This window comes from Ailuropoda melanoleuca, chromosome 6 (assembly GCF_002007445.2).
Source record: "Ailuropoda melanoleuca isolate Jingjing chromosome 6, ASM200744v2, whole genome shotgun sequence".
Classification (NCBI taxonomy): domain Eukaryota; kingdom Metazoa; phylum Chordata; class Mammalia; order Carnivora; family Ursidae; genus Ailuropoda; species Ailuropoda melanoleuca.
In genome coordinates, this window is record NC_048223.1 from 97,021,932 (window position 1) to 97,033,146 (window position 11,215).

Below are 11,215 nucleotides of genomic sequence, written 5' to 3' on the forward strand. Positions count from 1 at the left end.
AAGCTCAACCTTGGGAGGAATTGTTTTCTGTGTCCTATAGACAATGGACAGTCTTCAAGAGCAGCTTACAGGACAAAAACAGTGGAAACAGTCTTTCTCCGGCTATATTTTATATAGACCCTCAATAAAAGGACATGATGAGAAAGCATGGCTCTCTACAGATGCCCATGTAGAGGGCTAGGATAATCTGTCCAGGTGTATTGCTCACCATAGGTCTTACTTGGCATGGGGAGAGCTTAGAAAATCTAAGGAACGGGGGCACCTGGGTGGCACAGCGGTTAAGCGTCTGCCTTCGGCTCAGGGCGTGATCCTGGCGTTATGGGATCGAGCCCCACATCGGGCTCCTCTGCTATGAGCCTGCTTCTTCCTCTCCCACTCCCCCTGCTTGTGTTCCCTCTCTCACTGGCTGCCTCTATCTCTGTTGAATAAATAAATAAAATCTTAAAAAAAAAAAAAGAAAATCTAAGGAACGAATGTCCATAATGACCCTTAAGATGTCTTTCTTAAATACCACTTGCCTCAGCCAAGCTTTTGACAAGTGTGATGGGCCACAGACAGTTGACAATTGAGATTCTTGGCAAGTCCCTTCATATATAAAAGTAATTCAGGTTTGCGAACATTCTACTTGCACCACCTTCCTATTCCCCAGGGAATCTGGGAACATCTACCTGCAGGAAAGACCGAGAAACGTTATTACTATGGTAACCCATAGCGAGGGATGCAGGGAGGGAATTTCATTTTCTACCGTATAGAATGCTGTATTACTGAATTTTTCTTTTTACAGCAAACATGCATTGCTCAGAATAATAGAGATTAAACCAGGGACCTTGGGGAGAGGGGAGAGGGAAAGGAGGGAGGGAGAGAGAATGAAAATAAAGTACAGTTGCACACAAGTAGGTTTGAAAAGGTCTGTTTGGCACGTGAAGCCCTAGTGCAGTCCTGTCACTTAGACATTGCTCCACAAATATTTTTTGAATGATGAAATAATAAATAGAAATGGAAGCGAGCACTAGCCGGCGAGAGTCTGGAGGCGAAGCTGCCAGCTGGCTGCCTCAACTAGGAAACAAATACACTGTGGCTTCTTTAAAGTACTTTGTTGTGAGTAGGGCAGCCTCCTAAAGCCCCTTTCCAGGATGAGCATCCCCAAAATGCATCCCCCAGATTCCTAAATGGGTTCATCTGTCAACCAGAGTTCTAGGTCAGAGGCGGGTGGCGGGGAGTGCCTCTTCTGCTCCAGCGTAACTGGGAATGAGCCCTTCTTCCTGTTATCACTCAGCTCGAGCTTCCTGAGGCCACTCTTGGAACATCGCCCAATTGTTCATTCAGTCATTCCCCCAGAAATCCTGCTCGAGTGCCTACTGTGTGCCAGGCTTTGTTCTAGGCTTTGGAGATCCTGCAGTGAAAAAGCAAAATTCTTTACCGACGGGTTACATTCTAGTTAGGTAGAGACGGAGAATAAGAAAAATAAGTAAAATGTACGGAATGATAAGCACTAGGGAGAAAATAAAGCAGGGAAGAGGGACGGGCAGTGTTGGGGAGGGGTGGCTGTTGTAGGCTTAAGTAGGGACAGCTCACCGGGACCCTAGTATCTGAGTAAAGACCGGAAGGGGGTGAGGGAGTGGGCTGTCTGGACAGATGCAGGAAGAGCAATCCAGGCAGAGAGGCAGAGAGAACAAAAGTGCAAATGCCCTGTGGAGATAGGAGCACATACCTAGCACATTCAAGGAATAGTAAGCAGGTCGGTGTGACATGCTACAGGCAGCTGAAAGTTAAGATTCTTGGTGATGTATGTAGCTATAGTTGATTCATTTATTGTTTTATATTATTCTACTGGGTACTCTTTATCCTTCTACCATTAAAAGATCTCTGTCTGTCTGTCTCTCTCTCTCTCTCTCTCTCTCTCTCTCACACACACACACACACACACACACACAGAGTGCATGTGTGGTCCCAAACACCAGCAGCATCCTCATCATCTGGAGCTCGTTAGAAATGTAGACTACTATCCCCGCCCCCATGCAGCCACACCCCACACCTGCTGAATCAGAACCTACATGTTAACAAAATCCCCAGTGCTTCCTGTACACATATAAGTTTGAGAATGGCCAGGGCCCTTGATCAGCAGTTCCTAGGCTGTATCAGAATCACGTAGGAAAACTTTTTAAAACGACAGGTTCCTACCTCCCTACCCCATACACTGATGCTCAGTGGTGAAGTCTACAATTGGATATTTTTAAGGCACTCTCGAGGGTGGTTCTGATACGGAGCCACATGAGGAACCACTGGGTTCTGAATGATGGTGTCATAGGTGTAAGTGACCAAAACAGGGTTCATTCCCCATGGGCCTCAAAACACAGATTTAGAGAATCAAGCTAATAGTCACCAGGATGCCTCCAAGGACCGAAACATGACCCCTAACTAATATTCCAATGGAAGGGTGGAATGTAAATAAATATTGCTGGTTCACATTTCAGGAGTTTTCCAGAACATTTAAGTGGATTTGAAAAATACTTTTTAAAAGATTGTTTGTACAAACATCATACTCTTTCCAGTCCTTCTTTGGCATAGAGTTTAATCAGATTTAAAATGGTGAGTGTTCTTTGTAAGGTTGTGTGTTTCTTTTCTTCTAGGGCATGTAAAACAAGACATCTGGGTTTTATCATTAAAATACTAAAACATGTCTGGCATTTTTAGGGAACTTTCAGAAGTGTATACGCTATAGGTGTTGGTTATATTTGATAGAAGTCTATTCATTTTGAGTTTTAAAAAGTTTATGCATACCAATTTTTTTTTTTTGTTTCAGAAAAATACTTGAGTAAACCATTTAAGTTTTTGACCGTGTTTTCCAGCACTTAGAAAATTAGGAGAAAATAGAAAGAAATCTTTTAGTCACACATGAAAATATCTCTTTGTCAGATATTCTTGGTTTTATATTATACACTGAATTCTCATCAATTCATAGCAAAATATGCTTTTACTCTCTTATTAGCATCTCTCAATTTATCTGTGGACATAAAAAGCATCTTCTTTGATTAATTTCTTCTCTGCCTGCAGAATTTCAGGAAAGGTATAAAAACATAGAATTTAAAGAGTGAGGCTAGGTGTATTGTAGGCATATTCTGTGCAGGAGTCTAAGACATGCTGCTCTCCCGTCCTACCATGGAGCAGAGAGGCAAGGGAGGGGTGTAGAGAGGAACAGCAAGGGAAACATAAGACGTTAAAAAAAGTCGTAATTTCTAATTTCAAAGAAATACCACATAAATGTAGGTACCTCACAAATCCAAATCATTGGATACACGCCCATTAGTATTAGTAAAATTGGCTAACCTTTCCACTGGGCTTATAAATGTACAAAGCCCTTATCTCCTTTATTTCCTTTAATCCTGCAATTCTGTAAGGTAGGTGTTGCTCGTAGGCCTATTTTAAACTGAAGGCACAGAAGAAGAGAGATAAGTAATTGGCCCAGTACCACACGGCTAATAAATGTTAGAGCTGAGACTTGAAAACTGCGTCTCTGCCTCAAACACAGGCTCAAGCTGACCCCACAGTATCTAGTAAAGAATATTTGTCCAGTCAGCATCCCCAAAACATGATCTTGTTTTGCTTTGGTTTGCTTTGGTTTTTTGGTATGAAGTGTGTCACTTTCTAATACTTGAGCAGTATGGTTTTGTTTTGTTTTGTTTTGTTTACTTTTCAGTCTCTGTCATCAACACCCTAGGCACTTTCCAAGTAAATATTTCTCTAAAGAGATTCCTTCAGCCAGAAACTGAACACATCTCCACCCCTCTGGAGTGAAGGCTCAGCCCCTCTCTACAGGAAAAGCAAGGCTGGTGTTGGGCCCCTAGCCCCTCTTGCTGCAGCCCCACATAATCCTTAAATTACCAGACCCCAAACAGGTCATTCACTTTATAGATACTGTGAACACACCCTCAAAAGCTGTCAGCACTACCAAGCTTCTTTCACTGACTCTCCTGATGGCAAGGAGCAGGCTCTAACTTCAGCCCACTCGGCGAAATCCCAAGTCCTGCCAGCCTCATGGCCCCCATCTCAAAATAAATCCCCTCTTCTGCTGGTCTGAAGCTCGCGTCAACTTCCCCACGTCCAGTGTTTTGAGTTTCTGCAGCTTCTGTCCTGGGGTTTGTGCCCTTGAGCTGTGAGTCAGGGTCCCCAACCCATCATCCCCTGCTGCCACCATGCCTTCCTCCTTTCTGAAACAGATCCTGGCAGATTTTTTCTGGAAAGTCTCTTCCTGCTGACCCCCTCTCCTCCAGGACACAGATGAGGCTTCTTGGCTCTTCCTTTGACCTCTCTCGCCATCCGCAGTAAAGACAAATAGCAGCCACATCAACTTTTATGTGTTCTTGCTCCTGTTTTCCCTCTGCCCCAAATCTCCCCTCCCCTAGGCCCTTCCCCTTCTGGAGCTGGTCTGCAGGGCACAGCTAGGGTGTGGCTGGAAGGGAAGAAGAGTTCAGGCCGCAGCGTGTCTGAAATTCTGCAGGCAGGTGGCTGCTATCAAGGGCTGTGATATGGCAGGCCCTGTGCTAGCCACTCTTATTTCATTGCCCTGACTCTTCTCCCTTTTGTTCCCTGAGTTTTGCCCGATGACCCGCAGGTACCATCTCTCAGGCCCCCCAAGTCAGTGTCTTTAGCAATTCCTGCAGCTGCCATCTTGCCTTTTCCTCACCGTCAACTTTTTCACTCAAGTGAGGCTGCCTCTGAGGCCCCATGGATGGGGAGAGGGTAGGACAGAAGGTGGCAGGGAGGCGTGGCAGTGCATTAAATCCTCTTCCTGGAGATAAGGAATCCTAGCAGGTCATGACCCTAGGATGTCCTGAAGTCAGGAGACCTGGGGTCTAGCCTTGGCACTGGCACTGACTAGTGGGGTGACCTTGGACAAGTCACCTAACCCTTCTGCTTCTTGGGGTTCTTCATCTAAAAAATAAGGGAAATGAGCTAAATTACCTCTAAGGTCTTTTGATTTATTAGCTGCCACGTTATGTAGTAGAACCACATGTGAAAACCACATGTCTGCTCAGCTCTTTGTTCATCACAGCCTCAGCTATGACATCAGAGTTGCCAATGTGCCTTAATCTCATTTTGGATTATAAGAAAAATCTTCGTGTGTCAACTTGGCTTTAGAGTTCCTCCAATGATGTATTGATTCTGAATTTAAGACACCAATTAGAAAATCCTGTGCTGCCATATCTGTTTCTACTCTTCGAAGTCCACTTACACCATGCAGTTTCTAGAGATGAAAGGATGTGTTCTCAAGTTGGACAGATGCAAGGAGAGGTCTCCAGGATTGCCAGGGGAGATGAGCCTCTGGCTATGTTCACTTCAGGATAAAGGAGTTTAGAGAGACCCAGTGCCACTATTCGAGTGTCTTTCTAAATGTAAGTGTTCCTTTGGGGGGCGGGGAATTGCGTGGTCAAAAGAATTTGGCAAATTCCAAATATTAGCTCCTTCTTGGAGATTCACCATGTGCATAAGCATATTTAAATCTCCAAGATATTCTGCCAGTGAAGAAATCTTAATTTATCTTAGCATTTTCCAAACTTATATAGCCCCAGATACTTTCTCCACAAAATACTTTAACATCTGGTAGAACATGTCCCCGGAACAGAGTTTAGGAAACATTACCCCCAAACATTACCAACCTATCTTTATTTGGGTCTTCAGAACAGAAAGGGATAACTACAGTTGCTAGAATATTTATTAAGCACCTACTGTATGCGGAACACATGGGAATAATTGAAAATTGGTGAATCAGCTGTCCAGCAGCCAGGATTTCAATATCTAAAGCCCCAGAGGGACAGGCACAGGAATAGGCATGCCAGTCAACAGACAAGACAAATGAAGTGTCAAGTGCAGCTTGGGAGCCCAGGAGCCAGGCCACAGGGCAGTTGTCTGCCTTCCTGAGTTGAATTTCCCTGCTCTCAGCTGTCAGTCTCAAGTTCTTTGCTTCGCTCTACCAGGCAGTTACCTTTCAGCCAGTTACACGATATCAAAACAGGACATTCGTTGTTTATTTTTATAGATTAGGTGGTTGGTGAAGCACACTGAGTAATTTTATCCTGTGATGAACATCCTAGAATTTTGGCCTTATGCATACTGCTCTGTTGGGTTTTATTCGGAATTAGAATCTGTTCTTTCCCCAGAAATGATGACCTCCTTTTCGCCAAGTAAGAAAGATATTGAAATGGCCGATGTCTCGCGCTGTTGTTTAATCCCGGTCTGAATCAAGTGTCATGTGTACCCAGTGTTTCCCGGACAGGGGGCCCGAGCTTCTCAGGGCCCCCTGATAAGGTCCTCCTACGACCTATTTGTGAGTCACTGTTATTTTTTCCAGCACTTCCCCTGGAACCAAGCCATACCCCTGCATCCTCACTTCCACACACAGCCCCTGCCCCCGCCCCATCACCTGTTTCCCATCCCCCCCCCACGTTCTTTAGATTCTCTATTGATATGTTTTTTCTGAATTTTTTCTCTTGCCTCATTTCCACCTTTCCTCTCCCTCTCCTTTCTGGCCTCTTTAAAAGAACTGAACGCTCATTCTTTCTGAGGGTTTAATCCTTAGCAAGTTCCTCTCTGCTAAACAGAGAAGGGAAGCCGGCACTGTATTGTTTCCACATTCGACATTGTTTCCACCATTCCAACATTTTTTCCACAAAGACCATATCTTGAAAAAGAAGTCGCTTATTATTATTTTTTAATTATCAATAGTAGTTGACATTTATTGAGTATGTATTCTGCTCCAAGCACTAGGGCCCTTGACATAGATTGTCTCTTTTATTAGTCACCACACTCCTTATGATATAGGACATTTATCATTCCCATTTTATGGATGAGCAGTTGAGTCTCAAGGAAGGTAGGAAACATGCTCAAGGTCATAGAACTATTAAAAAGCAGTGCCAAGAAATGATCCTGCATTTCTCTGGCTCCCCATTCTGTCTTCTCCCGTCTCTCCCCCGCCCTCCTTCAGAACAGGGAAGTCGAAGAGACAGAATTCTGGTTTTCGTCAAATTTATTCCCTAACAAGTTTCATTCACAGAAGCTCACCCTTCCACACGAGTACTGCACAGACTGCAGATTGAATTACCTCCTTAATGATCTATTATATGCACCAGTGTCCAGCTTGGCCAGGATGTAATTGATCTTGGTGGGATGCCAACATCCTTTCTTTCTTCACACAGATTTATCTTCAGGGGAACATATGCCAACACATGCAAACCATTTTATTCCCTTCCATCCTCTCCTTCCTGCTTGATCATTAGTGTTGGTTTCATTATTAGTCTGCTGTTCCCTGCTCACCATCCTTACTGCAGTCGGCACACATTTGCTGTTGGCCCTACAAGTGAAAGAGTGACTTGCTGGGCTCACTTTTACTTTCCTGTGACAGGTGTCCACCTGCCCGGGGCCCAGAGTGACCCACAGTGTGTCTCAGAACCTCTGGACTGGTTCAGTGGCCTTGAAAGACAGCCTTCACTCTCCTCCTTTTCCCAAGCAGGAGGGCCCATGGACAGTGACTTCCCGATCCAGGGGACTTAAGTAACCAGAAGGGGCCACTTCCTATCCATCACTTGGGGCACCTGAGAATGGGCCCAGCCAATTCCGGAGCAGATGAGAAGGCCACCACTACCCTCATGATGCCCAATTATCTCAAGGAAAATGGAATCTTCCAGTCATGGGCCAAATTACCCATAGGCCTTCTATGTCATGGTTCCCTGGGTATCCTTCCCCAGCCCTGGCCTCTTGAGCTTCATGCAGGAAGAACAAGTTGACAGGGTGGGGCTGTCAGCTTTCCTTCCCCTACTGCAGCCCCCAGATACCCTGGCATTGAGGTGCTTGGACACTCTTCTGAGAATGGCAGCACCAGCTGGGAGTTGGCTGCTTTGACAGCTGTACCTTGTGCACGACTCCGAACAAGCGGTTATTAAGCACCTGCCTCTCAAGCTGGACCCTGTGCCGGGAAATAGATGAATAAAACCATCAATACCTGCTTTCAAAAAGCTCAGACTCCAGGGGCAGGAGCCAGGGGCAAAGTGGTCAAAGTGCAGGGATAAAGTTAGGTTAGGGCAGAGAATGGATTAACCCTGTGAGGGTTCAAGAAAGGCTTCCTGGAGGAGGTGACATCTGGGCCACTTGGAAGTCAATAGGATGTGGGGATGGAAGGTGACGGAGGAGTTGAGGATTGGGGTCAGGGTGGGCTTAAAGAGCCTTTGGGCCCTCCAGCTAGAAATGCCCAGCTAATTCTTGGGTATATAGGACAAGAGAATTATTCAGATATAGCATCTGGGGGGTGGGTAAAACCAGGTCAGTGGAGGAAATCATCGAGGGAGAGGATATAGCATAAGAAGAGATCCAAGAAGAGCCAAGGACAGAGCCCCAAGAAATATCAGCATTCAAGAACTGACCTGTGCCACCAGAGGACAATATTATGAGCATAGGCTCTGGGGCTGGCCTGCCTGGGTTGGGATCCCTCCTTCACAACTTACTAGCTGTGTGACCCTGTGCAAGTGACTGTACCTCTCTGTGCTTCCATTTCATCTATAAAATGGGGTGATAATGACATGTACCTCGTTGAGTTGTTGTAGGATTAAATGAATGCACATTAAGCACTTAAAACAGTCCATTAAGTAGACAGTGTAAGTGCATTTAATAGCATTATTCCTTCACTGATGTCAGAAAAGGGCTAAAGAAGAGGACAGCCTATGACACAGTCAGGCCTCTCAGTGCCTCTCAGCGGCTCAGCCGAGATCACCAGGGAGGAGAGATGAAGGCGAGCCCTCATGGGAGCCACATCACAGCTGGGATGGGAAGGAATGGCTCACGCTGGGTGGTGCAGATGCCACCATCTCCTGGGAGGGCAGGGATGGTGGCTGCCTTACTCACAGCATGCCCCAGTGGCCAGAGCAGTGCCCAGTGGCGTGTGAGCTCCGTAGGGGTAGGAGAGCCCTCCTTAAAGATTTGCTTAATGAGGATATATTTTCTGAAGGCCCTGCCACTTAGTTGGCGTGAGGAGGCTGCTGGGACCAGGGAACGCACATGGAAGACTCCAGTGGTGGCCGCAATTTGGGGAGCAGGTTTCATCTCCTCTCTTGACTCTCTGTCTGGGACACCTAGTTGTTTCCGTGAGTGAGCTGCAGGATGGAATTTCCTAGGCCGTCTCCCTTCCAGACTCTTTAACTCATGAGACTCCATCCTATTCTGTCATAGAAAACTTGGAATTTTAGACAGGTGACAGAACAGGAACATGGGTAGACAATCAGCACATGCTTACACCTTCTCTATGGCCTTCAGAACGCCAGTGTTGTTTCTAACGGAGATGTTCCTTCTTTGAGCTGAGCTCACGATAATTTTGCTAAGGCATTTCTTTGCTCACTAGATAGGGTAGTTATTGGAGCTTTAATACAGTTTAAAAATCTCTAATGAATTCACTCTTTGGTCTAATCCTCATAAGAGGAAATGGAGAGTCATAAAGCATGGTAGTTTAAAAGCAGTTTTGATTTGGCTCCTTCCTAGTTTACAGGTTGTGTAACTTTGGAACAAGCTAGCCCTGCCTCTCTGAACCTCAGCTTCCTCATCTGTAAAATGGGAACAGTATTAGTACCAGCATGTAAGGCTGAGAGCATTAAAAGGAATAAGCAGCATCCCTCTCACAAGTACATGCCCACTCCATGGAAGCAGTAGTGATTGCAAGTATTTTTAATAATACTTATCATGCAAAGAGAAGAAATCAGTTCATAAGTGGCCCTGTGATTGGATCAGAATAGTTTGGAGCTAGCCGCTCACTTATATCAAAACTTTTTATGTACACTCCTAGCCATGGGTTTTAATCCCATTATTAAAATGGAATGAAATAACAAAGACCCCATTCTAGGACTATCAATAAATACTTCTACAAAAGGAAAGAATATGGATGAAATGAGGCTCACTCTTGAGTACCATTTAATAACTGGTTTCAGAATGAATGACCCATCCATTGAGTAGGGTGAGAGAGTGAAGGATAACCAAGCCTGCCTGACTCTTGGCAGTTCTCTGCAGTCCATTTAACTAGAAATGCTATCTGCATATTGAAGTCAAAATGTTTCCTCTCGTTACTTTTAAAACAGTAAGTAGCCATAAAAAAGAATGAAATCTTGCCATTTGCAACAACAGTGATGGAACTGAGGGAATGGAGCTCAGTAAACTAAGTCAGACAGGGAAAGACAAATACCTATGATCTCACTTACATGTAGAAATAAAACAACAGCAACAGCAACAAACCAGGCTCATAGATACAGAGAACTGATTGGTGGTTGCCAGAGGTGCTGGTTACAGGGTGGGGAAAATGGCTAAAGAGGGTCCAAAGGTACAGACCTCCAATTACAAAATAATTAAGTCATAGGGATGTGATGTACAGCATGGTGATTATAGCTAATAATACCGCATTGCATTTTTGTAGTTGCTAAGAGAATAGATGGTAAAAGTCCTCATCATAAGAAAAAAAAATTCTAGCTATGTATGGTGATGGGAGTTAACCAGACTTATTGTAGCCATCATTTTGCTATATATACAAGTATTGAATCATATTGTTTGCCTGAAACTAATATGTTATATGTCAGTTATACCTCAATTTTTAAAAAATGGAATGCGTTATCACAGAGAGTGCAACAACAAAACATTTTTAAAACTTTCAGTAAATTTATTCTTTGTACAAAAAGGTAGTTTAAATTAAGTATGTCATGTGGAATTGAGCGCTTTCAAAACTTCTAGAATTCACACTGAGAATATTGACATGTAACGTATTGGTGTGAACCATCAGTTAAATGGAACCAAAATAAAGAAAAAGCATTTTTTTTTAAAAAGTAAACAATTCTGGGGCGCCTGGGTGGCTCAGTCGTTAAGCGTCTGCCTTCGGCTCAGGGTGTGATCCTGGAGTTCTGGGATCGAGCCCCACGTCAGGCTCTTCCGCTGGGAGCCTGCTTCTTCCTCTCCTACTCCCCCTGCTGTGTTCCCTCTCTCGCTGGCTGTCTCTCTCTCTGTCAAATAAATAAATAAAATCTAAAAAAAAAAAAAAAAAGTAAACAATTCTAAGAAACTTAGAATTCTGAGTATTTAGGGAATTTTTAGTTGAAGAATCTGAGAACAAGCATCTTTTGCAAACCATGGGGAAGACATTCTGCAAACGATAGAAGGATGGCCAGAACACTATGGTTTCTATCCTCAAAGAGTT

At 44.4% G+C, this 11,215-nt stretch overlaps 1 long non-coding RNA gene across 1 annotated transcript; it reads right to left on the bottom strand.

Annotated features, from left to right (window-relative positions):
• Nucleotides 1–7,188: 7,188 nt before the first annotated feature.
• LOC109489124 lies at nucleotides 7,189–9,151 on the bottom strand. The gene is made up of 3 exons (XR_002142068.2): nucleotides 9,046–9,151; nucleotides 7,906–7,960; nucleotides 7,189–7,348 (listed from the first exon to the last, which is right to left on the bottom strand). It is a non-coding gene; the product is annotated as an uncharacterized LOC109489124 (long non-coding RNA).
• Nucleotides 9,152–11,215: the final 2,064 nt, after the last annotated feature.